At 42.5% G+C, this 27,387-nt stretch overlaps 1 long non-coding RNA gene and 15 other non-coding genes across 16 annotated transcripts; all 16 read right to left on the minus strand.

Moving 5' to 3' along the window:
• Nucleotides 1-56: 56 nt before the first annotated feature.
• trnas-gcu (transfer RNA serine (anticodon GCU)) lies at nucleotides 57-138 on the minus strand. The gene has a single exon. It is a non-coding gene; the product is annotated as a tRNA-Ser (tRNA).
• Nucleotides 139-617: 479 nt separating this feature from the next.
• On the minus strand, nucleotides 618-699 carry trnas-gcu (transfer RNA serine (anticodon GCU)). Its single transcript has one exon. It is a non-coding gene; the product is annotated as a tRNA-Ser (tRNA).
• A 479-nt stretch (nucleotides 700-1,178) lies between these two features.
• Nucleotides 1,179-1,260, minus strand: trnas-gcu (transfer RNA serine (anticodon GCU)). Its single transcript has one exon. It is a non-coding gene; the product is annotated as a tRNA-Ser (tRNA).
• Nucleotides 1,261-1,739: 479 nt separating this feature from the next.
• On the minus strand, nucleotides 1,740-1,821 carry trnas-gcu (transfer RNA serine (anticodon GCU)). Its single transcript has one exon. It is a non-coding gene; the product is annotated as a tRNA-Ser (tRNA).
• A 479-nt stretch (nucleotides 1,822-2,300) lies between these two features.
• Nucleotides 2,301-2,382, minus strand: trnas-gcu (transfer RNA serine (anticodon GCU)). The gene has a single exon. It is a non-coding gene; the product is annotated as a tRNA-Ser (tRNA).
• Nucleotides 2,383-2,861: 479 nt separating this feature from the next.
• Nucleotides 2,862-2,943, minus strand: trnas-gcu (transfer RNA serine (anticodon GCU)). The gene has a single exon. It is a non-coding gene; the product is annotated as a tRNA-Ser (tRNA).
• Nucleotides 2,944-3,422: 479 nt separating this feature from the next.
• trnas-gcu (transfer RNA serine (anticodon GCU)) lies at nucleotides 3,423-3,504 on the minus strand. Its single transcript has one exon. It is a non-coding gene; the product is annotated as a tRNA-Ser (tRNA).
• Nucleotides 3,505-3,983: 479 nt separating this feature from the next.
• On the minus strand, nucleotides 3,984-4,065 carry trnas-gcu (transfer RNA serine (anticodon GCU)). Its single transcript has one exon. It is a non-coding gene; the product is annotated as a tRNA-Ser (tRNA).
• Nucleotides 4,066-4,545: 480 nt separating this feature from the next.
• Nucleotides 4,546-4,627, minus strand: trnas-gcu (transfer RNA serine (anticodon GCU)). Its single transcript has one exon. It is a non-coding gene; the product is annotated as a tRNA-Ser (tRNA).
• A 479-nt stretch (nucleotides 4,628-5,106) lies between these two features.
• Nucleotides 5,107-5,188, minus strand: trnas-gcu (transfer RNA serine (anticodon GCU)). Its single transcript has one exon. It is a non-coding gene; the product is annotated as a tRNA-Ser (tRNA).
• A 479-nt stretch (nucleotides 5,189-5,667) lies between these two features.
• Nucleotides 5,668-5,749, minus strand: trnas-gcu (transfer RNA serine (anticodon GCU)). Its single transcript has one exon. It is a non-coding gene; the product is annotated as a tRNA-Ser (tRNA).
• A 1,040-nt stretch (nucleotides 5,750-6,789) lies between these two features.
• trnas-gcu (transfer RNA serine (anticodon GCU)) lies at nucleotides 6,790-6,871 on the minus strand. The gene has a single exon. It is a non-coding gene; the product is annotated as a tRNA-Ser (tRNA).
• A 3,866-nt stretch (nucleotides 6,872-10,737) lies between these two features.
• Nucleotides 10,738-10,819, minus strand: trnas-gcu (transfer RNA serine (anticodon GCU)). Its single transcript has one exon. It is a non-coding gene; the product is annotated as a tRNA-Ser (tRNA).
• Nucleotides 10,820-11,298: 479 nt separating this feature from the next.
• Nucleotides 11,299-11,380, minus strand: trnas-gcu (transfer RNA serine (anticodon GCU)). Its single transcript has one exon. It is a non-coding gene; the product is annotated as a tRNA-Ser (tRNA).
• A 479-nt stretch (nucleotides 11,381-11,859) lies between these two features.
• Nucleotides 11,860-11,941, minus strand: trnas-gcu (transfer RNA serine (anticodon GCU)). The gene has a single exon. It is a non-coding gene; the product is annotated as a tRNA-Ser (tRNA).
• Nucleotides 11,942-15,473: 3,532 nt separating this feature from the next.
• LOC106602837 (uncharacterized) lies at nucleotides 15,474-24,554 on the minus strand. Its single transcript, XR_001328307.3, has 3 exons — nucleotides 23,184-24,554; nucleotides 22,127-22,267; nucleotides 15,474-21,958 (listed from the first exon to the last, which is right to left on the minus strand). It is a non-coding gene; the product is annotated as an uncharacterized LOC106602837 (long non-coding RNA).
• Between the last annotated feature and the right edge of the window lie 2,833 nt (nucleotides 24,555-27,387).

The following is a 27,387-nucleotide window of genomic DNA, read 5'->3' on the forward strand; positions in this document are numbered from 1 at the left end:
TTGCGTAAGTCAAAATCTTACAGTGCCATAAAAAAAGTCTTATTTTTTTGGTTGCTCGATGAGGATGGGATTCGAACCCATGCATGCAGAGCACAATGGATTAGCAGTCCATCGCCTTAACCACTCGGCCACCTCATCCGTTTGTACACATGTGGCATTTTCACCCACAAACTGTAGTTGCTGTATGTAAACCCATGATTGAAATCAATGAAAGTTAGGCATTGCAACGGCAGGGCCATGTGTCCATCCCATCGAGACATTTAACAAATGTGTTGTCAGGCTGAGTGGTCTAAAGTGCTTGATTAAGTGTGTGGAGGTGTTGGTTCAAATCCCACCGTTGAGGTTGCCCTTGGTAAAGCTATTCTTCAATACCTGAATCTTATCAGTCGCTCTAGGAGTGTGCAGGGATTCTATATTCATGTGGGGCCATGCAAGAGAAGAAATAAAAAAAACATTTGCGAAGAGGTTGGTTTTCCAATCTACACATGTAGTTCATCGCCTTCACCACTCAGATACCAAGTTCTGTGCTCTTGCGGTGGCAGTCGGCCATCTTACCAATGTTTGCGTAAGTCAAAATCTTACAGTGCCATAAAAAAGGTCTTATTTTTTTGGTTGCTCGATGAGGATGGGATTCGAACCCATGCATGCAGAGCACAATGGATTAGCAGTCCATCGCCTTAACCACTCGGCCACCTCATCCGTTTGTACACACGTGGTATTTTCCACCACAAACTGTAGTTGCTGTATGTAAACCCATGATTGAAATCGATGAAAGTTAGGCATTGCAACGGCAGGGCCATGTGTCGATCCCATCGAGACATTTAACAAATGTGTTGTCAGGCTGAGTGGTCTAAAGTGCTTGATTAAGTGTGTGGAGGTGTCGGTTCAAATCCCATCATTGAGGTTGCCCTTGGTAAAGCTTTTCTTCAATACCTGAATCTTATCAGTCGCTCTAGGAGTGTGCAGGGATTCTATATTCATGTGGGGCCATGCAAGAGAAGAAATAAAAAAAACATTTGCGAAGAGGTTGGTTTTCCAATCTACACATGTAGTTCATCGCCTTCACCACTCAGATACCAAGTTCTGTGCTCTTGCGGTGGCAGTCGGCCATCTTACCAATGTTTGCGTAAGTCAAAATCTTACAGTGCCATAAAAAAAGTCTTATTTTTTTGGTTGCTCGATGAGGATGGGATTCGAACCCATGCATGCAGAGCACAATGGATTAGCAGTCCATCGCCTTAACCACTCGGCCACCTCATCCGTTGGTACACACGTGGTATTTTCCACCACAAACTGTAGTTGCTGTATGTAAACCCATGATTGAAATCGATGAAAGTTAGGCATTGCAACGGCAGGGCCATGTGTCGATCCCATCGAGACATTTAACAAATGTGTTGTCAGGCTGAGTGGTCTAAAGTGCTTGATTAAGTGTGTGGAGGTGTCGGTTCAAATCCCACCGTTGAGGTTGCCCTTGGTAAAGCTATTCTTCAATACCTGAATCTTATCAGTCGCTCTAGGAGTGTGCAGGGATTCTATATTCATGTGGGGCCATGCAAGAGAAGAAATAAAAAAAACATTTGCGAAGAGGTTGGTTTTCCAATCTACACATGTAGTTCATCGCCTTCACCACTCAGATACCAAGTTCTGTGCTCTTGCGGTGGCAGTCGGCCATCTTACCAATGTTTGCGTAAGTCAAAATCTTACAGTGCCATAAAAAAGGTCTTATTTTTTTGGTTGCTCGATGAGGATGGGATTCGAAACCATGCATGCAGAGCACAATGGATTAGCAGTCCATCGCCTTAACCACTCGGCCACCTCATCCGTTTGTACACACGTGGTATTTTCCACCACAAACTGTAGTTGCTGTATGTAAACCCATGATTGAAATCGATGAAAGTTAGGCATTGCAACGGCAGGGCCATGTGTCGATCCCATCGAGACATTTAACAAATGTGTTGTCAGGCTGAGTGGTCTAAAGTGCTTGATTAAGTGTGTGGAGGTGTCGGTTCAAATCCCACCGTTGAGGTTGCCCTTGGTAAAGCTATTCTTCAATACCTGAATCTTATCAGTCGCTCTAGGAGTGTGCAGGGATTCTATATTCATGTGGGGCCATGCAAGAGAAGAAATAAAAAAAACATTTGCGAAGAGGTTGGTTTTCCAATCTACACATGTAGTTCATCGCCTTCACCACTCAGATACCAAGTTCTGTGCTCTTGCGGTGGCAGTCGGCCATCTTACCAATGTTTGCGTAAGTCAAAATCTTACAGTGCCATAAAAAAGGTCTTATTTTTTTGGTTGCTCGATGAGGATGGGATTCGAACCCATGCATGCAGAGCACAATGGATTAGCAGTCCATCGCCTTAACCACTCGGCCACCTCATCCGTTTGTACACACGTGGCATTTTCCACCACAAACTGTAGTTGCTGTATGTAAACCCATGATTGAAATCGATGAAAGTTAGGCATTGCAACGGCAGGGCCATGTGTCGATCCCATCGAGACATTTAACAAATGTGTTGTCAGGCTGAGTGGTCTAAAGTGCTTGATTAAGTGTGTGGAGGTGTCGGTTCAAATCCCACCGTTGAGGTTGCCCTTGGTAAAGCTATTCTTCAATACCTGAATCTTATCAGTCGCTCTAGGAGTGTGCAGGGATTCTATATTCATGTGGGGCCATGCAAGAGAAGAAATAAAAAAAACATTTGCGAAGAGGTTGGTTTTCCAATCTACACATGTAGTTCATCGCCTTCACCACTCAGATACCAAGTTCTGTGCTCTTGCGGTGGCAGTCGGCCATCTTACCAATGTTTGCGTAAGTCAAAATCTTACAGTGCCATAAAAAAGGTCTTATTTTTTTGGTTGCTCGATGAGGATGGGATTCAAACACATGAATGCAGGGCACAATGGATTAGCAGTCCATCGCCTTAACCACTCGGCCACCTCATCCGTTTGTACACACGTGGTATTTTCCACCACAAACTGTAGTTGCTGTATGTAAACCCATGATTGAAATCGATGAAAGTTAGGCATTGCAACGGCAGGGCCATGTGTCGATCCCATCGAGACATTTAACAAATGTGTTGTCAGGCTGAGTGGTCTAAAGTGCTTGATTAAGTGTGTGGAGGTGTCGGTTCAAATCCCACCGTTGAGGTTGCCCTTGGTAAAGCTATTCTTCAATACCTGAATCTTATCAGTCGCTCTAGGAGTGTGCAGGGATTCTATATTCATGTGGGGCCATGCAAGAGAAGAAATAAAAAAAACATTTGCGAAGAGGTTGGTTTTCCAATCTACACATGTAGTTCATCGCCTTCACCACTCAGATACCAAGTTCTGTGCTCTTGCGGTGGCAGTCGGCCATCTTACCAATGTTTGCGTAAGTCAAAATCTTACAGTGCCATAAAAAAGGTCTTATTTTTTTGGTTGCTCGATGAGGATGGGATTCGAACCCATGCATGCAGAGCACAATGGATTAGCAGTCCATCGCCTTAACCACTCGGCCACCTCATCCGTTTGTACACACGTGGTATTTTCCACCACAAACTGTAGTTGCTGTATGTAAACCCATGATTGAAATCGATGAAAGTTAGGCATTGCAACGGCAGGGCCATGTGTCGATCCCATCGAGACATTTAACAAATGTGTTGTCAGGCTGAGTGGTCTAAAGTGCTTGATTAAGTGTGTGGAGGTGTCGGTTCAAATCCCACCGTTGAGGTTGCCCTTGGTAAAGCTATTCTTCAATACCTGAATCTTATCAGTCGCTCTAGGAGTGTGCAGGGATTCTATATTCATGTGGGGCCATGCAAGAGAAGAAATAAAAAAAACATTTGCGAAGAGGTTGGTTTTCCAATCTACACATGTAGTTCATCGCCTTCACCACTCAGATACCAAGTTCTGTGCTCTTGCGGTGGCAGTCGGCCATCTTACCAATGTTTGCGTAAGTCAAAATCTTACAGTGCCATAAAAAAGGTCTTATTTTTTTGGTTGCTCGATGAGGATGGGATTCAAACACATGCATGCAGAGCACAATGGATTAGCAGTCCATCGCCTTAACCACTCGGCCACCTCATCCGTTTGTACACACGTGGTATTTTCCACCACAAACTGTAGTTGCTGTATGTAAACCCATGATTGAAATCGATGAAAGTTAGGCATTGCAACGGCAGGGCCATGTGTCGATCCCATCGAGACATTTAACAAATGTGTTGTCAGGCTGAGTGGTCTAAAGTGCTTGATTAAGTGTGTGGAGGTGTCGGTTCAAATCCCACCATTGAGGTTGCCCTTGGTAAAGCTATTCTTCAATACCTGAATCTTATCAGTCGCTCTAGGAGTGTGCAGGGATTCTATATTCATGTGGGGCCATGCAAGAGAAGAAATAAAAAAAACATTTGCGAAGAGGTTGGTTTTCCAATCTACACATGTAGTTCATCGCCTTCACCACTCAGATACCAAGTTCTGTGCTCTTGCGGTGGCAGTCGGCCATCTTACCAATGTTTGCGTAAGTCAAAATCTTACAGTGCCATAAAAAAAGGTCTTATTTTTTTGGTTGCTCGATGAGGATGGGATTCAAACCCATGCATGCAGAGCACAATGGATTAGCAGTCCATCGCCTTAACCACTCGGCCACCTCATCCGTTTGTACACATGTGGCATTTTCACCCACAAACTGTAGTTGCTGTATGTAAACCCATGATTGAAATCGATGAAAGTTAGGCATTGCAACGGCAGGGCCATGTGTCCATCCCATCGAGACATTTAACAAATGTGTTGTCAGGCTGAGTGGTCTAAAGTGCTTGATTAAGTGTGTGGAGGTGTTGGTTCAAATCCCACCGTTGAGGTTGCCCTTGGTAAAGCTATTCTTCAATACCTGAATCTTATCAGTCGCTCTAGGAGTGTGCAGGGATTCTATATTCATGTGGGGCCATGCAAGAGAAGAAATAAAAAAAACATTTGCGAAGAGGTTGGTTTTCCAATCTACACATGTAGTTCATCGCCTTCACCACTCAGATACCAAGTTCTGTGCTCTTGCGGTGGCAGTCGGCCATCTTACCAATGTTTGCGTAAGTCAAAATCTTACAGTGCCATAAAAAAGGTCTTATTTTTTTGGTTGCTCGATGAGGATGGGATTCGAAACCATGCATGCAGAGCACAATGGATTAGCAGTCCATCGCCTTAACCACTCGGCCACCTCATCCGTTTGTACACACGTGGTATTTTCCACCACAAACTGTAGTTGCTGTATGTAAACCCATGATTGAAATCGATGAAAGTTAGGCATTGCAACGGCAGGGCCATGTGTCGATCCCATCGAGACATTTAACAAATGTGTTGTCAGGCTGAGTGGTCTAAAGTGCTTGATTAAGTGTGTGGAGGTGTCGGTTCAAATCCCACCGTTGAGGTTGCCCTTGGTAAAGCTATTCTTCAATACCTGAATCTTATCAGTCGCTCTAGGAGTGTGCAGGGATTCTATATTCATGTGGGGCCATGCAAGAGAAGAAATAAAAAAAACATTTGCGAAGAGGTTGGTTTTCCAATCTACACATGTAGTTCATCGCCTTCACCACTCAGATACCAAGTTCTGTGCTCTTGCGGTGGCAGTCGGCCATCTTACCAATGTTTGCGTAAGTCAAAATCTTACAGTGCCATAAAAAAGGTCTTATTTTTTTGGTTGCTCGATGAGGATGGGATTCGAACCCATGCATGCAGAGCACAATGGATTAGCAGTCCATCGCCTTAACCACTCCGCCACCTCATCCGTTTGTACACATGTGGCATTTTCACCCACAAACTGTAGTTGCTGTATGTAAACCCATGATTGAAATCAATGAAAGTTAGGCATTGCAACGGCAGGGCCATGTGTCCATCCCATCGAGACATTTAACAAATGTGTTGTCAGGCTGAGTGGTCTAAAGTGCTTGATTAAGTGTGTGGAGGTGTTGGTTCAAATCCCACCGTTGAGGTTGCCCTTGGTAAAGCTATTCTTCATTACCTGAATCTTATCAGTCGCTCTAGGAGTGTGCAGGGATTCTATATTCATGTGGGGCCATGCAAGAGAAGAAATAAAAAAAACATTTGCGAAGTGGTTGGTTTTCCAATCTACACATGTAGTTCATCGCCTTCACCACTCAGATACCAAGTTCTGTGCTCTTGCGGTGGCAGTCGGCCATCTTACCAATGTTTGCGTAAGTCAAAATCTTACAGTGCCATAAAAAAGGTCTTATTTTTTTGGTTGCTCGATGAGGATGGGATACGAAACCATGCATGCAGAGCACAATGGATTAGCAGTCCATCGACTTAACCACTCGGCCACCTTATCCGCTGGTAAACAAGTGGCAGTTGCCCCCACAAACTGTAGTTGCTGTATGTAAACCCATGATTGAAATCAATGAAAGTTAAGTATAGCAACGGCAGGGCCATGTGTCAATCCCATCGAGACATTTAACAAATGTGTTGTCAGGCTGAGTGGTCTAAAGTGCTTGATTAAGTGTGTAGAGGTGTCGGTTCAAATCCCACCGTTGAGGTTGCCCTTGGTAAAGCTATTCTTCAATAGCTGAATCTTATCAGTCGCTCTAGGAGTGTGCAGGGATTCTATATTCATGTGGGGCCATGCAAGAGAAGAAATAAAAAAAACATTTGCGAAGAGGTTGGTTTTACAATCTACACATGTAGTTCATCGCCTTCACCACTCAGATACCAAGTTCTGTGCTCTTGCGGTGGCAGTCGGCCATCTTACCAATGTTTGCGTAAGTCAAAATCTTACAGTGCCATAATAAAGGTCTTATTTTTTTGGTTGCTCGATGAGGATGGGATTCGAAACCATGCATGCAGAGCACAATGGATTAGCAGTCCATCGACTTAACCACTCGGCCACCTTATCCGCTGGTAAACAAGTGGCAGTTGCCCCCACAAACTGTAGTTGCTGTATGTAAACCCATGATTGAAATCAATTTAAGTTAAGTATAGCAACGGCAGGGCCATGTGTCAATCCCATCGAGACATTTAACAAATGTGTTGTCAGGCTGAGTGGTCTAAAGTGCTTGATTAAGTGTGTAGAGGTGTCGGTTCAAATCCCACCATTGAGGTTGCCCTTGGTAAAGCTATTCTTCAATACCTGAATCTTATCAGTCGCTCTAGGAGTGTGCAGGGATTCTATATTCATGTGGGGCCATGCAAGAGAAGAAATAAAAAAAACATTTGCGAAGAGGTTCGTTTTACAATCTACACATGTAGTTCATCAGCCTTCACCACTCAGATACCAAGTTCTGTGCTCTTGCGGTGGCAGTCGGCCATCTTACCAATGTTTGCGTAAGTCAAAATCTTACAGTGCCATAAAAAAGGTCTTATTTTTTTGGTTGCTCGATGAGGATGGGATTTGAAACCATGCATGCAGAGCACAATGGATTGTGTTGACCACGGCCTATCACCCACAGACCAACCTCACTGAGAGAGTTAATCGAACCTTGAAGACAATGGTTGCTTCCTATGTAGGGACCCAGCACAAACACTGGGACAAGCACCTTCACGAGTTTCGATTTGCCCTGAATTCTGCTGTGCAAGAGTCCACTGGAGTCACACCTGCAGAGCTGAACCTGAGTCGTCCCCTCCGAGGACCCTTGGAAATGGTGCTACAGCCCCAGCAGGTTACTCCAGATGCTGCTTGCTATGACCAGGTAGTCCATCTCCACGACTTGAGAGCTCTTGTCTCAAAGAACATGATCCAGGCTCGACTCAAGCAGAAGAGAAATTATGATAAGAAGAGACGAGACATGCAGTTCCAGCTTCGTGATCGGGTGTGGCTTCGCTCTCATCCTTATTCAAAAGCTGAACAATTCTTCTCGGCCAAGCTCGCTCCTAAATGGCAAGGACCATATAGGATTGTGGAGCAGAGTGGCCCTTTGAACTATCGAGTGGTGAAAGAGGACACAGGTGAAGATATGCGCGTTGTCCATGTCTCACGCCTTAAAACCTGTTGGGGCTCGGGGGCAGTATTGAGACATTTTGAAAAAAATATGTGCCCATTTTTAACTGCCTCCTACACCAACTCAGAAGCTAGGATATGCATATTATTAACACATTCGGATAGAAAACACTCTGAATTTTCTAAAACAGTTTGAATGGTGTCTGTAAGTATAACAAAACTCATATTGCAGGCAAAAACCTGTGAAAAATAGATCCAAAAAAATGTGAATTTTGTGACTGTACTATTTAGTGTCATTGTTTTATAGATACCATAGTGAGAAAGGATTCATTTCGCAACACCTACGGCTTCCACTAGATGTCAACGATCTTTATAAAGTTGTTTGAAGCGTCTATGATAAACAGAGAGCAAATTAGAATCCAAGGAAGTTGACATGCCATCACTTCATTTTTTTGCGCCTGCGCATAAATCTGAATCATTTTTTATCTAGACATAGGATAGGTTGTGTGAAAATATTACTGATGTTTAACGTTAAAAATGGACCAAAAGATTAATGCTAAACAACATTTGACATGTTTGAACGAACATAAATAGATTATTTACTAGGTTTTTTTAGCTTTTCGGCGTGATTTTACCAGCCCCCCAACCACGTTTTGTGGGAGCATAATGAACGCTAAGTACTTGGTGTTATTTGGACATAAATTATGAACTTTGTCAAAAGAAACCACATTTGTTCCGGACCTGGAATGCCTTCCGGACCTGGGATCCTGCCTTCTGATGGAGATAATCAAAGGTAAGGGGGTATTTACAATGTTATTATCGATTTTAGATGATGCTAACTGTATAGCATAGCCTGTTGTTCTTAGCATAGCACCCCGTTTATTGCAAAATGTGATTTCCCAGTAAAGTTATTTTGAGATCTGGCCATTCGGTAGCAATTACGAGATGATAATATATTATTATTTGAATGACAATATTATAATTTACCAATGTTTTCGAATAGTAATTTGGTTATGTTCACCGGAAGCATTTCAGAGAAGAAAAAAATCTGAATTTCACGCTACTGTAAAATGCTGTTTTTGGATATAAATATGAACTTGATGGAACAAAAAATGCATGTATTGTATAACATAATGTCCTAGGAGTGTCATCTGATGGAGATTGACAAAAGTTAGTGCATAATTCAAGCTGGTTTCTGCTTTTGGTGACGCCTGACCTTGAATTGAAAATGGATGTTTGTACTTTTGTGGCTATGTACTGTCCTAACATAATCTAACTTTATGCTTTTGCCGTAAAGCCTCTTTGAAAATCGAACAATGTGGTTAGATTAAGGAGATGTTTATCATTTAAATTGTGTAAAATAGTTGATTGTTTGAGAAATTGAAATTATTAGATTTTTGATGTTTTGAATTTCCAGCCTTGTTAGCAATCCCGGCTCGGGGTTCATTGCTAACCTGTAGCCCCAACAGGTTAAGGCCTGTTACCCCTCGGCTGAGGAATTGGAGGAGATTGAGCGCCGCAATGTCCTGGAGATCTTTGAAGAGGAAAGTGATGAGACTTTTCTCGGATTCACAGATCCAGAAGTCTCACGCCTTAAGGCCTGTGACCCCTCGGCTGAGGAGCGTGAGCGCCAAAAAGTAATGAATATTTTTGTAGAGGAAAGTGATGAAGAGACCTTTCTCGGTTTCCCCGACCAAGATGTGCCTTCCAGGGCAATGGTCGGCTTTTTCCAGGGGAGGGTGTGTGTGACGGCCCTGAATGTTTCTGAACCGTCTCAGTGCTTCTCCTTCCAATAGGGCGCTTTCCCTTTAATTCTCAATTAATTAGTGCTTCTCCTTCCAATAGGGCGCTTCCCCTTTTATTCCCAATTAAATAGCTAGCATCAGCTGCGCAAAAGTGGAGTTGTGATGGAAACGTGAATGAGGATGTGTTCAACCCTCAGTTCTGAAGCTTCTCTCTTCCGTTTGTTGTGTTGCTTTAAAAGTGTGCTTTGTGTAGCCTAATAGCCAGGATCGGATCCACTCTTTGCGTCCGTGGACAACACCTCTCCGTTGTTTTTCGTGGCCTTTCTCCGCTGGAGATCTGTCGGCGGATTGGCTTGTCTGACTGACCGACTGACTACAACCTTATGTATACGGTATTTCATTTGTTTTGGTGTGATGTATACCGTGATAATTTATGTAGTTAGTTGTAGTTGAGGATTTATTGAAATGTGTGGTAAAATATTTGTAATTTTGATTGTATGATTGACACTGGGTTTACGCTACACTGTATGAACGGACAACCATTGCGTGATTAAGGTCACTTGAGTTCCCTGAACTTGTTTACCGGGCTGGACTCTTTAGGCCCGAGGTAGAAGACATTTCTGGAGGAACCAGAGCTGTTTAAAGCTCAATATTGTTATATATGTGTGTGTGTGTGTGTGTGTGTGTGTGTGTGTGATCATTTGTTAGTAATACAACCACGCAAAAGAATACAGTTGTTTTGTAAGTTCTTTCCAATGTTTTAAGGGTTTATGAAAAGTGTATTTCCATCCTCACTTTTACATGAGTCCTTTGTATTGGTGTAGACTTGACGGACCAGATGGGACTCATTCCCTCCCAAACTAAAAGGAGAAACCAATATTTTCTCTGGTAGGCACAACCTACCTGGCACCCCTATAAATGATAACCTCAAGTCAAAACCGTTACAACATGTAATTAATCGCCTTCACCACTCAGATACCAAGTTCTGTGCTCTTGCGGTGGCAGTCGGCCATCTTACCAATGTTTGCGTAAGTCAAAATCTTACAGTGCCATAAAAAAGGTCTTATTTTTTTGGTTGCTCGATGAGGATGGGATTCGAACCCATGCATGCAGAGCACAATGGATTAGCAATCCATCGCCTTAACCACTCCGCCACCTCATCCGTTTGTACACATGTGGCATTTTCACCCACAAACTGTAGTTGCTGTATGTAAACCCATGATTGAAATCAATGAAAGTTAGGCATTGCAACAGCAGGGCCATGTGTCCATCCCATCGAGACATTTAACAAATGTGTTGTCAGGCTGAGTGGTCTAAAGTGCTTGATTAAGTGTGTGGAGGTGTTGGTTCAAATCCCACCGTTGAGGTTGCCCTTGGTAAAGCTATTCTTCAATAGCTGAATCTTATCAGTCGCTCTAGGAGTGTGCAGGGATTCTATATTCATGTGGGGCCATGCAAGAGAAGAAATAAAAAAAACATTTGCGAAGAGGTTGGTTTTACAATCTACACATGTAGTTCATCGCCTTCACCACTCAGATACCAAGTTCTGTGCTCTTGCGGTGGCAGTCGGCCATCTTACCAATGTTTGCGTAAGTCAAAATCTTACAGTGCCATAATAAAGGTCTTATTTTTTTGGTTGCTCGATGAGGATGGGATTCGAAACCATGCATGCAGAGCACAATGGATTAGCAGTCCATCGACTTAACCACTCGGCCACCTTATCCGCTGGTAAACAAGTGGCAGTTGCCCCCACAAACTGTAGTTGCTGTATGTAAACCCATGATTGAAATCAATTTAAGTTAAGTATAGCAACGGCAGGGCCATGTGTCAATCCCATCGAGACATTTAACAAATGTGTTGTCAGGCTGAGTGGTCTAAAGTGCTTGATTAAGTGTGTAGAGGTGTCGGTTCAAATCCCACCATTGAGGTTGCCCTTGGTAAAGCTATTCTTCAATACCTGAATCTTATCAGTCGCTCTAGGAGTGTGCAGGGATTCTATATTCATGTGGGGCCATGCAAGAGAAGAAATAAAAAAAACATTTGCGAAGAGGTTGGTTTTCCAATCTACACATGTAGTTCATCGCCTTCACCACTCAGATACCAAGTTCTGTGCTCTTGCGGTGGCAGTCGGCCATCTTACCAATGTTTGCGTAAGTCAAAATCTTACAGTGCCATAAAAAAGGTCTTATTTTTTTGGTTGCTCGATGAGGATGGGATTCGAACCCATGCATGCAGAGCACAATGGATTAGCAATCCATCGCCTTAACCACTCCGCCACCTCATCCGTTTGTACACATGTGGCATTTTCACCCACAAACTGTAGTTGCTGTATGTAAACCCATGATTGAAATCAATGAAAGTTAGGCATTGCAACAGCAGGGCCATGTGTCCATCCCATCGAGACATTTAACAAATGTGTTGTCAGGCTGAGTGGTCTAAAGTGCTTGATTAAGTGTGTGGAGGTGTTGGTTCAAATCCCACCGTTGAGGTTGCCCTTGGTAAAGCTATTCTTCAATACCTGAATCTTATCATTCGCTCTAGGAGTGTGCAGGGATTCTATATTCATGTGGGGCCATGCAAGAGAAGAAATAAAAAAAACATTTGCGAAGAGGTTCGTTTTACAATCTACACATGTAGTTCATCAGCCTTCACCACTCAGATACCAAGTTCTGTGCTCTTGCGGTGGCAGTCGGCCATCTTACCAATGTTTGCGTAAGTCAAAATCTTACAGTGCCATAAAAAAGGTCTTATTTTTTTGGTTGCTCGATGAGGATGGGATTTGAAACCATGCATGCAGAGCACAATGGATTGTGTTGACCACGGCCTATCACCCACAGACCAACCTCACTGAGAGAGTTAATCGAACCTTGAAGACAATGGTTGCTTCCTATGTAGGGACCCAGCACAAACACTGGGACAAGCACCTTCACGAGTTTCGATTTGCCCTGAATTCTGCTGTGCAAGAGTCCACTGGAGTCACACCTGCAGAGCTGAACCTGAGTCGTCCCCTCCGAGGACCCTTGGAAATGGTGCTACAGCCCCAGCAGGTTACTCCAGATGCTGCTTGCTATGACCAGGTAGTCCATCTCCACGACTTGAGAGCTCTTGTCTCAAAGAACATGATCCAGGCTCGACTCAAGCAGAAGAGAAATTATGATAAGAAGAGACGAGACATGCAGTTCCAGCTTCGTGATCGGGTGTGGCTTCGCTCTCATCCTTATTCAAAAGCTGAACAATTCTTCTCGGCCAAGCTCGCTCCTAAATGGCAAGGACCATATAGGATTGTGGAGCAGAGTGGCCCTTTGAACTATCGAGTGGTGAAAGAGGACACAGGTGAAGATATGCGCGTTGTCCATGTCTCACGCCTTAAAACCTGTTGGGGCTCGGGGGCAGTATTGAGACATTTTGAAAAAAATATGTGCCCATTTTTAACTGCCTCCTACACCAACTCAGAAGCTAGGATATGCATATTATTAACACATTCGGATAGAAAACACTCTGAATTTTCTAAAACAGTTTGAATGGTGTCTGTAAGTATAACAAAACTCATATTGCAGGCAAAAACCTGTGAAAAATAGATCCAAAAAAATGTGAATTTTGTGACTGTACTATTTAGTGTCATTGTTTTATAGATACCATAGTGAGAAAGGATTCATTTCGCAACACCTACGGCTTCCACTAGATGTCAACGATCTTTATAAAGTTGTTTGAAGCGTCTATGATAAACAGAGAGCAAATTAGAATCCAAGGAAGTTGACATGCCATCACTTCATTTTTTTGCGCCTGCGCATAAATCTGAATCATTTTTTATCTAGACATAGGATAGGTTGTGTGAAAATATTACTGATGTTTAACGTTAAAAATGGACCAAAAGATTAATGCTAAACAACATTTGACATGTTTGAACGAACATAAATAGATTATTTACTAGGTTTTTTTAGCTTTTCGGCGTGATTTTACCAGCCCCCCAACCACGTTTTGTGGGAGCATAATGAACGCTAAGTACTTGGTGTTATTTGGACATAAATTATGAACTTTGTCAAAAGAAACCACATTTGTTCCGGACCTGGAATGCCTTCCGGACCTGGGATCCTGCCTTCTGATGGAGATAATCAAAGGTAAGGGGGTATTTACAATGTTATTATCGATTTTAGATGATGCTAACTGTATAGCATAGCCTGTTGTTCTTAGCATAGCACCCCGTTTATTGCAAAATGTGATTTCCCAGTAAAGTTATTTTGAGATCTGGCCATTCGGTAGCAATTACGAGATGATAATATATTATTATTTGAATGACAATATTATAATTTACCAATGTTTTCGAATAGTAATTTGGTTATGTTCACCGGAAGCATTTCAGAGAAGAAAAAAATCTGAATTTCACGCTACTGTAAAATGCTGTTTTTGGATATAAATATGAACTTGATGGAACAAAAAATGCATGTATTGTATAACATAATGTCCTAGGAGTGTCATCTGATGGAGATTGACAAAAGTTAGTGCATAATTCAAGCTGGTTTCTGCTTTTGGTGACGCCTGACCTTGAATTGAAAATGGATGTTTGTACTTTTGTGGCTATGTACTGTCCTAACATAATCTAACTTTATGCTTTTGCCGTAAAGCCTCTTTGAAAATCGAACAATGTGGTTAGATTAAGGAGATGTTTATCATTTAAATTGTGTAAAATAGTTGATTGTTTGAGAAATTGAAATTATTAGATTTTTGATGTTTTGAATTTCCAGCCTTGTTAGCAATCCCGGCTCGGGGTTCATTGCTAACCTGTAGCCCCAACAGGTTAAGGCCTGTTACCCCTCGGCTGAGGAATTGGAGGAGATTGAGCGCCGCAATGTCCTGGAGATCTTTGAAGAGGAAAGTGATGAGACTTTTCTCGGATTCACAGATCCAGAAGTCTCACGCCTTAAGGCCTGTGACCCCTCGGCTGAGGAGCGTGAGCGCCAAAAAGTAATGAATATTTTTGTAGAGGAAAGTGATGAAGAGACCTTTCTCGGTTTCCCCGACCAAGATGTGCCTTCCAGGGCAATGGTCGGCTTTTTCCAGGGGAGGGTGTGTGTGACGGCCCTGAATGTTTCTGAACCGTCTCAGTGCTTCTCCTTCCAATAGGGCGCTTTCCCTTTAATTCTCAATTAATTAGTGCTTCTCCTTCCAATAGGGCGCTTCCCCTTTTATTCCCAATTAAATAGCTAGCATCAGCTGCGCAAAAGTGGAGTTGTGATGGAAACGTGAATGAGGATGTGTTCAACCCTCAGTTCTGAAGCTTCTCTCTTCCGTTTGTTGTGTTGCTTTAAAAGTGTGCTTTGTGTAGCCTAATAGCCAGGATCGGATCCACTCTTTGCGTCCGTGGACAACACCTCTCCGTTGTTTTTCGTGGCCTTTCTCCGCTGGAGATCTGTCGGCGGATTGGCTTGTCTGACTGACCGACTGACTACAACCTTATGTATACGGTATTTCATTTGTTTTGGTGTGATGTATACCGTGATAATTTATGTAGTTAGTTGTAGTTGAGGATTTATTGAAATGTGTGGTAAAATATTTGTAATTTTGATTGTATGATTGACACTGGGTTTACGCTACACTGTATGAACGGACAACCATTGCGTGATTAAGGTCACTTGAGTTCCCTGAACTTGTTTACCGGGCTGGACTCTTTAGGCCCGAGGTAGAAGACATTTCTGGAGGAACCAGAGCTGTTTAAAGCTCAATATTGTTATATATGTGTGTGTGTGTGTGTGTGTGTGTGTGTGTGTGATCATTTGTTAGTAATACAACCACGCAAAAGAATACAGTTGTTTTGTAAGTTCTTTCCAATGTTTTAAGGGTTTATGAAAAGTGTATTTCCATCCTCACTTTTACATGAGTCCTTTGTATTGGTGTAGACTTGACGGACCAGATGGGACTCATTCCCTCCCAAACTAAAAGGAGAAACCAATATTTTCTCTGGTAGGCACAACCTACCTGGCACCCCTATAAATGATAACCTCAAGTCAAAACCGTTACAACATGTAATTAATCGCCTTCACCACTCAGATACCAAGTTCTGTGCTCTTGCGGTGGCAGTCGGCCATCTTACCAATGTTTGCGTAAGTCAAAATCTTACAGTGCCATAAAAATGGACAGATTTTTTTGGTTGCTCGATGAGGATGGGATTCGAACCCATGCATGCAGAGTACAATGGATTAGCAGTCCATCGCCTTAAAATCAAATCAAATGTATTTATATAGCCTTTCGTACATCAGCTGATATCTCAAAGTGCTGTACAGAAACCCAGCCTAAAACCCCAAACAGCAAGCAATGCATGTGAAAGAAGCACGGTGGCTAGGAAAAACTCCCTAGAAAGGCCAAAAACCTAGGAAGAAACCTAGAGAGGAACCAGGCTATGAGGGGTGGCCAGTCCTCTTCTGGCTGTGCCGGGTGGATATTATAACAGAACATGGTCAAGATGTTAAAATGTTCATAAATGACCAGCATGGTCAAATAATAATAATCATAGTAGTTGTCGAGGGTGCAACAAGCACGTCCGGTGAACAGGTCAGGGTTCCATAGCCGCAGGCAGAACAGTTGAAACTGGAGCAGCAGCATGGCCAGGTGGACTGGGGACAGCAAGGAGTCATCATGCCAGGTAGTCCTGAGGCATGGTCCTAGGGCTCAGGTCGTCCGAGAGAAAGAAAGAGAAAGAGGGAATTAGAGAGCATATTTAAATTCACACAGGACACCGGATAAGACAAGAGAAATACTCCAGCTGTAACAGACTGACCCTAGCCCCCCGACACAAACTACTGCAGCATAAATACTGGAGGCTGAGACAGGAGGGATCAGGAGACACTGTGGCCCCATCCGATGAAACCCCCGGACAGGGCCAAACAGGCAGGATATAACCCCACCCACTTTGCCAAAGCACAGCCCCCACACCACTAGAGGGATGTCTCCAACCACCAACTTACCGTCCTAAGACAAGGCGGAGTATAGCCCACAGAGATCTCCGCCACGGCACAACCCAAGGGGGGGGCACCAACCCAGACAGGAAGACCACATCAGTGACTCAACCCACTCAAGTGACGCACCCCTCCCATGGACGGCATGGAAGAACACCAGTAAGCCAGTGACTCAGCCCCTGTAATAGGGTTAGAGGCAGAGAATCCCAGTGGAGAGAGGGGAACCGGCAAGGCAGAGACAGCAAGGGCGGTTCGTTGCTCCAGCCTTTCCGTTCACCTTCACACTCCTGGGCCAGACTATACTTAATCATAGGACCTACTGAAGAGATAAGTCTTCAGTAAAGACTTAAAGGTTGAGACTGAGTCTGCGTCTCTCACATGGGTAGGCAGACCATTCCATAAAAATGGAGCTCTATAGGAAAAAGCCCTACCTCCAGCCGTTTGCTTAGAAATTCTAGGGACAATTAGGAGGCCTGCGTCTTGTGACCGTAGCGTACGTGTAGGTATGTACGGCAGGACCAAATCGGAAAGATAGGTAGGAGCAAGCCCATGTAATGCTTTGTAGGTTAGCAGTAAAACCTTGAAATCAGCCCTTGCCAAACCTCTTACATCTAGACGTTCCGCTAGCGGAACACCTGCTCCAATATCCAATGATGGGCGTGGCGCGAATTACAAATTCCTCTAAAATCCGAAAACTTCAATTTTTCAAACATATGACTATTTTACAGCATTTTAAAGACAAGACTCTCGTTAATCTAACCACACTGTCCGATTTCAAAAAGGCTTTACAGCGAAAGCAAAACATTAGATTATGTCAGCAGAGTACCCAGCCAGAAATAATCAGACACCCATTTTTCAAGCTAGCATATAATGTCACAAAAAACAAAACCACAGCTAAATGCAGCACTAACCTTTGATGATCTTAATCAGATGACAACCCTAGGACATTATGTTATACAATGCATGCATGTTTTGTTCAATCAAGTTCATATTTATATCAAAAAACAGCTTTTTTACATAAGCATGTGACGTTCAGAACTAGCATACCCCCCGCAAACATCCGGTGAATTTACTAAATTACTCACGATAAACGTTCACAAAAAACACAATTATTTTAAGAATTATAGATACAGAACTCCTCTATGCACTCGATATGTCGGTGAAAGCACATTTTGCAATATTCTCAGTAGATAGCCCAACCATCACGGCTAGCCATTTAGACACCGACCAAGTTTAGCCCTGATCAAACTCCGATTTACTATTACAAAAGTTTCATTACCTTTGTTGTCTTCGTCAGAATGCACTCCCAGGACTGGTACTTCAATAACAAATGTTGGTTTGGTCCAAAATAATCCATCGTTATATCCAAATTGCGGCGTTTTTGTTCGTGCGTCCCAGACACTATCCGAAATGGTAAATCAGGGTCGCGAGCATGGCGCAATTCGTGACAAAAGATTTCTAAATATGCCATTACCATACTTCGAAGCATGTCAACCGCTGTTTAAAATCCATTTTTATGCCATTTTTCTCGTAAAAAAGCGATAATATTCAGACCGGGAATCTCCGTTTAGCTAAACAGACAAAGGAAAAGTAAGCTTTCGGTCGACGCGGGCACGAGCCTGAGTCTCACAGTACTGTAACCAGCCACTACCCAAACGCACTACTTTGTTTCAACCAGAGCCTGCAAAGCCACGATTCAGCATTTTGCCGCCTTCTGAGAGCCCATGTGAGCCGTAGAAAGTGTCACGTAAGAGCAGAGATCCCCTGTAATTGATAGAGATAATCAACAAGGCCAAGAAATGGTCAGACAGGGTACTTCCTGTACAGAATCTTCAGGTTTTGGCCTGCCAAATGAGTTCTGTTATACTCACAGACACCATTCAAACAGTTTTAGAAACTTTGGAGTGTTTTCTATCCAAAGCTAATAATTATATGCATATTCTAGTTTCTGGGCAGGAGTACTAATCAGATTAAATCGGGTACGTTTTTTATCCGTCCGTGAAAATACTGCCCCCTAGCCATAACAGGTTAACCTCTAGGCTAGGCGGGACGAATTCGTCCCACCTACGTAACAGCCACTGCTATCCTGTGGCGCGATTTTCAAAACGTTAAAAATCCTATTACTTCAATTTCTCAAACATATGACTATTTTACAGCCATTTAAAGACAAGACTCTCGTTAATCTAACCACACTGTCCGATTTCAAAAAGGCTTTACAACGAAAGCAAAACATTAGATTATGTCAGCAGAGTACCAAGCCAGAAATAATCAGACACCCATTTTTCAAGCCAGCATATAATGTCACCAAAACCCAGAAGACAGCTAAATGCAGCACTCACCTTTGATGATCTTCATCAGATGACAACCCTAGGACATTATGTTATACAATACATGCATGTTTTGTTCAATCAAGTTCATATTTATATCAAAAACCAGCTTTTTACATTAGCATGTGACGTTCAGAACTAGCATACCCCCCGCAAACTTCCGGGGAATTCGCTAACATTTTACTAAATTACTCACGATAAACGTTCACAAAAAGCATAACAATTATTTTAAGAATTATAGATACAGACCTCCTCTATGCACTCGATATGTCCGATTTTAAAATAGCTTTTTGGTGAAAGCACATTTTGCAATATTCTAAGTACATAGCCCAGGCATCACGGGCTCGCTATTTAGACACCCGGCAAGTTTAGCACTCACCATAATCATATTTACTATTATAAAAATGTCATTACCTTTTGTTGTCTTCGTCAGAATACACAGCCAGGACTGCTACTTCAATAACAAATGTTGGTTTGGTCCAAAATAATCCATCGTTATATCCGAATAGCGGCGTTTTGTTCATGCGTTCCAGACACTATCCGAAATAGTAAAGAAGTGTCACGCGCTTGGCGCAATTCGTGACAATAAAATTCTAAGTATTCCATTACCGTACTCCGAAGCATGTCAACCGCTGTTTAAAATCAATTTTTACGACACTTTTCTCGTAGAAAAGCGATAATATTCCGACAGGGAATCTCCTTTTCGGCAAACAGAGGAAAAAATCCCAAAGGCGGGGGCGGTCGGGGTCACGCGCATAAGCCAGTGTCTCTTGATGGGCCACTTGAGAAAGGCGATAATGTGTTTCAGCCTGGGGCTGGAATGACGACATTCTGTTTTTTCCCGGGCTCTGAGAGCCTATGGACGACGTGGGAAGTGTCACGTTAGAGCAGAGATCCTTAGTAAATGATAGAGATGGAAAAGAAGTTCAACAAATGGTCAGACAGGCCACTTCCTGTAAAGGAATCTCTCAGGTTTTGACCTGCCATTTGAGTTCTGTTATACTCACAGACACCATTCAAACAGTTTTAGAAAATTTAGGGTGTTTTCTATCCATATGTAATAAGTATATGCATATTCTAGTTACTGGGTAGGAGTGGTAACCAGATTAAATCGGGTATGTTTTTTATCCAGCCGTGTCAATGCTGCCCCCTAGCCCTAACAGGTTAACAGGAAGCCAGTGTAGGGAGGCTAGCACTGGAGTAATATGATCAAATTTTTTGGTTCTAATCAGGATTCTAGCAGCCGTATTTAGCACTAACAGAAGTTTGTTTAGTGCTTTATCCGGGTAGCCGGAAAGTAGAGCCTAGAAGTAACAAAAGCATGGATTAATTTTTCTGCATCATTTTTGGACAGAAAGTTTCTGATTTTTGCAATGTTACGTAGATGGAAAAAAAGCTGTCCTTGAAACAGTCTTGATATGTTCTTCAAAAGAGAGATCAGGGTCCAAAGTAACGCCGAGGTCCTTCACAGTTTTATTTGAGACGACTGTACAACCATCCAGATTAATTGTCAGATTCAACAGAAGATCTCTTTGTTTCTTGGGACCTAGAACAAGCATCTCTGTTTTGTCCGAGTTTAAAAGTAGAAAGTTTGCAGCCATCCACTTCTTTATGTCTGAAACACAGGCTTCTAGCGAGGGCAATTTTGGGGTTTCACCATGTTTCATTGAAATGTACAGCTGTGTGTTATCCGCATAGCAGTGAAATTTAACATTATGTTTTCGAATGACATCCCCAAGAGGTAAAATATATAGTGAAAACAATAGTGGTCCTAAAACGGAACCTTGAGGAACACCGAAATTTACAATTGATTTGTCAGAGGACAAACCATTCACAGAGACAAACTGATATCTTTCCGACAGATAAGATCTAAACCAGGCCAGAACTTGTCCATGTAGACCAATTTGGGTTTCCAATCTCTCCAAAAGAATGTGGTGGTCGATGGTATCAAAAGCAGCACTAAGATCTAGGAGCACGAGGACAGATGCAGAGCCTCGGTCTGACATCATTAAAAGGTAATTTACCACCTTCACAAGTGCAGTCTCAGTGCTATGATGGGATCTAAAACCAGACTGAAGCGTTTCGTATACATTGTTTGTCTTCAGGAAGGCAGTGAGTTGCTGAGCAACAGCTTTTTCTAACATTTTTGAGAGGAATGGAAGATTCGATATAGGCCGATACTTTTTTATAATTTCTGGGTCAAGATTCGGCTTTTTCAAGAGAGGCTTTATTACTGCCACTTTTAGTGAGCTTGGTAAACATCCGGTGGATAGAGAGCCGTTTATTATGTTCAACATAGGAGGGCCGAGCACAGGAAGCAGCTCTTTCAGTAGTTTAGTTCACTCCATGGTGGTGAAAAAGCTCTGCTGTTTATGTAGGCCCTAACAGTTTGTGGTCACTGTTATAGTACAATTAATGTATTGTTTAGTGTTGTGGCTTTGCTGCATGCATCTAAAACATATATGTTGATTTTTTTTGCCGCACCACTTTTTTGCTAAAATCCCCACTGTCTGTGGGTGTCACTGAGCAGGTTGATAGCCCATTTAATTGACCCAAGATCCATAGATAAAAGACAATTGTGAGGTAATTTCCCCCAGTTAAAGTCCCACAATAAGAGATACGACGCTAATATTTGTGAAAACTCTTCACAGTTGTGTTCTGTCAGTCGAGGCTGGTGACTTGAAACATTGAGGATGGGAGACCCACGATATAGGCGCGGAACGCACAGAGATGAAAATGCATGTTTCAAAAATCATCAAAGACTAATTATTTTAACCTAAAGCATTTAATAAAGACATTTACAGTACAATATTATGGGAAATGTGAATGAGAGGGCTACTTACACAGTGTTGGGAATGGATCACAGCAGTGATTGAATGAGGGTATGAGGCATGAGTTGAGGTGTTCAGAGGCTTGACTTCAGTGCAGGACAGTGGTTGCGGTGTTCATAGTCTTCAGTACATCATGGATGGATGGTGTTGTAGAAGAGCTCAACTCTTCCACTGAGGGCAGGACAGGATTTGACTGGGAAGACAAAAAACAATAACACACTACACAGTTAGACAAAAGAGCTAAGAATGAGTTAGTCCAAGTGAGGAGTAAAATCATTGATGTGTAAGAATGTGATCGTGTTTGTGTGTGATTGACTCTACATACAGTACAGTAATGAGAGAAAACTATAGGGGCACTCACAGTACTTGGAGAGGAAACATTCAGTGTGCCAGTTGATGAACGGGCACATGAGATGTGGCTTTAGTTTATGTCAGGAGAGCATTGACAATGGTAGTGGAGTGGAGGGGTCATCACCTCTTGATCAGGGAAGAGGGAACTTAGCTGTAAATACAAATAGCAGATGCATTCCATTACAGCTGCTCCATTGTATGTTTGGGCAATGAGTTTCTCCATGAAGTTAAACTCCAACATCTCCAAATTCAAAATTACAATGCTCGTCTTTCATAATTTGGTCAGATATACTTGGATGTGTAGTGTCAGTATTTTTTTGCTGGCATGTCATCCCTAAGTCTGCTAATCTTGCCAATTAAAAATTATTTTAAGTATTTGGCAATATCAGTGGGTTTTCAATGAATGATGGAGTGTAGTTGACCTTTTTGCCCAAAATGTAATTTAAGGTGCTCCAAAGCGTTATACTATCATTCTTTAAGTAATTTATCGTTGTTTCTTCTTTTAATTTAGTTTAGCCACATGATTTGCCAATCGGTTGTACAGCCAGACCTATTTGCCATCTTTTGCCTCATCCCTCTCAACCATACAATTTTTCAATCCCTCATCAATCCACGAGGATTTAAGAGTTTTTTGTCATTGTCTTAATGGGTGCATGCTTATTAGTAACTGGGATAAGCAATTTCATAAATGTATCAAGTGCAGCGTCTGGTTGCTCATCATTACACACCACAGAGATTGTCAGAATATGAATGTCATCTGTAACTAGCAAATTATTGATTTTGTGAAACTTGTTTCTTAAGCAACATATGTTACATGGGCTATTTTTAACACTTTTCTGGGATGCTTGATTATTTTTCTTGCTTTCTGGGAAGCGTAGCAGAGGTAGACATGCTCAGGTTATTTTTGTTAGTGCAGGGTGAGCTGCACAAAGTAGACTTCCTACTAGGGCACACCACATCAGTGATAAGTATTACTCTGGTTCATAGGCATATGCTTACTGCATACAATAGCTGTAGGATCAGCAGAGGCATTCCGGGCAGTAAGAAGGACAAACTAGGTTACTTACATTGTGTCTTCTAACTCCTCTAGGATAATGTACATTTGCTGAAGCTTTATGACAACTCTGACACAATGGTAGGGATTAAATGAGCTGGACTTGGGTCATTGATAAGTCATTGTCTCAACGCAGCCTTATAATGCTGTGAAAGGATCCAGGAACACAAATGATTTGATTGGATCCCATCCTCCTTATAATACGAGCTTTGTTTCCATAAGGTATGAAAATTGTCAATAAATGTTACACCCACAGAGCTGCAATAGTCTTGTAGCCAGTTATGGTGGGCTAAAAGTCTGCTGAACCGTTCAATGCCACGATTTAGGGAGGGCACAGGGCCAGGTATTATGGGGTGTTTGTTGGTCAAGTAGAGACGTAATCAGTTCATTAAAATCCATCTTCAGCTGTTCTGAGCTGCCCTTCATAATGTCATTTGACCCCGCATGAACCATGACAGTATCAGCCTCCGGTGACTGACTCACAGCCTCGGGAAGCAACCTGGTGATATCCTGAACATTTGCCCCAGGAAAACAGTCATTGCCCCAGGTACAGATATATGCCTCACCATCGAGTCCCCAGCAGAATCAAATTTGTTTTCACTGTTGCATGCTGACAGTCCAAGGGAACAAACATTTCCCAGCTTTGCCAGGGACTTGGATGCTCCCTCCATGGCTTCGGACACCCCCATCAGCCCTCTGCACAACTGTGTTGTTGTCTGTTTCTTGTTGAATGTGCGAGTGAGAGAGAAGCGCATGGGGGCGGGTGATGTCCGGGCTTGGTTATCAGAGGCGGGTTCCCGGCTGTTCCTTTCTATGCACCGGCCCGGTTGCTTGATAGTGTTCGGTGTAGCCTCTCAGAGCTGTGTCGGGCGTGTCCCCAGTGTCTAGTCGTGGGGGATACAAAACATTCAATTACATAATGTATTGGCCAACAATTGGAGTCACACTCATACACTGGAAATTAGCACTTTCCTTTAGTAGTTTTATAGAGAGAGTTTTATGTGTTGACCTCTTCGTGGCCTGGCTCAGTTGTTGGTATCCAGGTACTAAAGCATCCGGGGCGAAAAAGTTTAATGAAAAAAGTTGAGCGAGGAAAAAACTAAGACATTGGTAAATGTGTTAAATGCTAAGTTTTGATTAAAGAGTTATTATAAGTAAAAAACTAAACGTTTGGCAGGTAGCCAAGTCACAACAAACAGCACATCAGCACAATGAGGAAGTGCATTTGCAGAGTAGCCTAATGATGAGGTGCAGGTGTGCATAATGATGGGTTGCCAGGACCGGCGGTTAGTAGACCGGTGATGTCGCCGGAGGGAGGGAGAGGTTAGCATGTAAATTGGCGTCTGTTCTTGCAGCGACAGTCATCTGTGCTCGTCTCTTCCATGTTTTTATTTTGTTGTTTAAAGTGTTTTAAAAGTTGCGATCTACTTCAAACTACCAAGTTTTTAGTGGTATTAAATTGGATAATTAATAGAGGCAAATAGCAATTAGTTTTAATCCGTTTTTTTCTGAAACGCACCAAACCCTAACCCTCAATGGATACAGCGAGCCGCAACCGCGGATATCATACGCAAGAGATGTCCTGTTTAATCTCCGACCCTTTGCTGCAAGTCTACAGTACACTGCAATGGAATACCACCATTAATACAATCAGTGTTCCCAAGGAAAGGCTTCTAAACGTGGAAGCGTGGCAGTAGAGGAGGAATTCGGGAATCGGATTAAAAACAGCCCTTCAGACATCTATTATGCATGGAAATGTACAAAGCATAAGGAATAAGACTGATGAACTATGGGCTTGTACCCAATACCTCTCAGAGAACCGACAATCCTGTTTGATCACTCTGAGACCTGTTTACGGAACAGGATCCCGACTCCGTTGTGGAGTTGCATGGCAGAATAGTTCAAATGGACCAAATCTTTAGCAAGAGAGTTTGTGCATTCGTCAATGAGAAATGTTGCAATCATTCCCATATTACAACTGAGCATGAGGTCTGTAATAAAAACATTGCTTAACCTACAGCCATACTACCTGCCACGGGAAATATATCAGGCCCGATGATTTATTGTTTACATAGCCCCCTCTGCTGACACCCAAATAGCTGCCGACATGATTCCTGATCTTGTATCACAGCCTGAAACAGTCACCCGAAGCAGTAAAGCAGATCCTGGGAGACTAACATGTGCAATCTTTACACTTACCATCATATCACCAATATGTTACATGTCCTACCCGAAATGAAGCCTGTCTGGACATCTATTATGTTAACATCCCAGCTGCATATTTTTCCAAGGCACTACCCAATCTTGGGGGTTCAGATCATAACATGGTTGAGCTCCTGCAAGTTTATAAAAGCGCGTCTGCAGTGAGAGAAGGGTAAATAAGTGGAGATTAAAAGCTGGACTCCTGAAGTCCTCCAGGACTGTTTTAAGTCCACTGACTGGGAGGCCCTGATAGACAGCACCGATGACCTGGAAGAGGCAGCGGATGCTGTCTCCGAGTACATCCGTTTCTGTGAGGATCTCGTTATTCCCAAAAAGAAAGTTAATATCTTTCCCAATAATAACCCGTGGGTAACTTGGGAATTAAAAGAGCTCCTCATCCAGAAAAAAGGGTGTTTAAATCAGGTGGCAATAAAGAGGAAAGGAAAAATATTCAGAGGCAACTTAAAAGCAAGGCAGCATAAAAAGACAAATTAGAGAACCTTTTCAAGGACAAGGACAGTAGGAAAGCCTGGAAAGGGCTACAAACCATCACAGGCTACAAAGCAAAAGACATATGACTGTCGAAAATGACCTTGCTTTGCAAATTATTTGAACTGTTTCCATTGAAGGTTTGACATGTGTGTTTTTACGTTGCAGCAGAAAGTGGCCTTGGACAGTATAGACAGCATACCAGCTGTTGATATACAGATTTCTGTGAATGACTGTCATGTTTATTATGAGGCAAAATCCTCCCAGATTGCAGTTCCTAGGGCTTCCACTAGATGTCAACAGTCTTTAGAAAGAGTTTCAGGCATAATTTGCTAGAATTTGTAGTTTTTCTAAGTGGCTCCCATTTTGGCTGTAGTGTTTTCATGCGCGTGGATGAGAGCGCGTTCTTTGTTGTTTATCTCCGGTAAAGACAATCACGATTCTCCGTCTTAAATTGTATCATTTATTTACATATTAGGGTACCTGAGGTTTGATTATAAACGCTGTTTGACTTGTTTGTAGAAGTTTATTGGTAACGTTTGAGATTCATTTTGTATGCATTTTGAAGGAGGGAAACCGGTGGATTATTGAATGAAGCGCGCCAGCTAAACTGAGTTTTTGGGGACATAATGAAGTACTTTATCGAACAAAAGTACCATTTGTGATGTAGCTGGGACCTTTTGGAGTGCCAACAGAAGACGATCTTCAAAGGTAAGGCATTTATTATATCGCTATTTCTGACTTTCGTGGCGCACCTGCCTGGTTGAAAAATGTTTTTCATGCTTTTGTATGCGGGGCGCTGTCCTCAAATAATCGCATGGTGTGCTTTCGCCGTAAAGCCTTTTTGAAATTGGCTGGATTAACAAGAAGTTAAGCTTTATTTTGATGTATGACACTTGTATTTTCATGAATGATAAATATTTATATTTCTGTCATTTGAATTTCGCACTCTGCAATTTCACCGGATGTTGTCGAGGTGGGTCGCTAGCGGAACGCCTGCGCCAGAAAGGTTAAGAAAACAAAAGAGATGGAAATCAATTTCCAATTGAACAAAACTCCACTACCCCCTACGAAGATCAATGGGGAATCAGTCGATAGTGACCACATAAGTACCTGGGAATCGAAATAGACAAACTGAAATTCAATGACTGTGCCTTTGCAAAGGTAAAGTAGTTGCAACAGATACATTTTTTTTATGCAAACTGAACCATTTTAGTGTTGACCGCCATATCTTTATAGAACAAATGTTCTATAAAATCTGTCCTGCAGAGTGTGCTGTCCTTTGGTCTGATATGCGAGTTCGGAAACATGCGAGTGCAAGACCAAGTCAAGCTTCAGTGCTTAAGATAGCAGGAAGGATAATTGGTATAGATCAAGAATCAGCCACCAACCTGTACACAAAACTTGAAAGCATTTTACAGGACAGCACTCATCCCCTTCACTCAAAATTAATTCACAGCAGCAGCTGGACAAGAGGAAAGAGACTTCTTCAAAAGAAAATTTAAACAGATGGAATCAGAGAGTCC

The sequence above is a fragment of the Salmo salar genome, chromosome 04 (genome assembly GCF_965601325.2).
Source record: "Salmo salar chromosome 04, fSalSal1, whole genome shotgun sequence".
NCBI classification, from domain to species: Eukaryota; Metazoa; Chordata; class Actinopteri; order Salmoniformes; family Salmonidae; genus Salmo; species Salmo salar.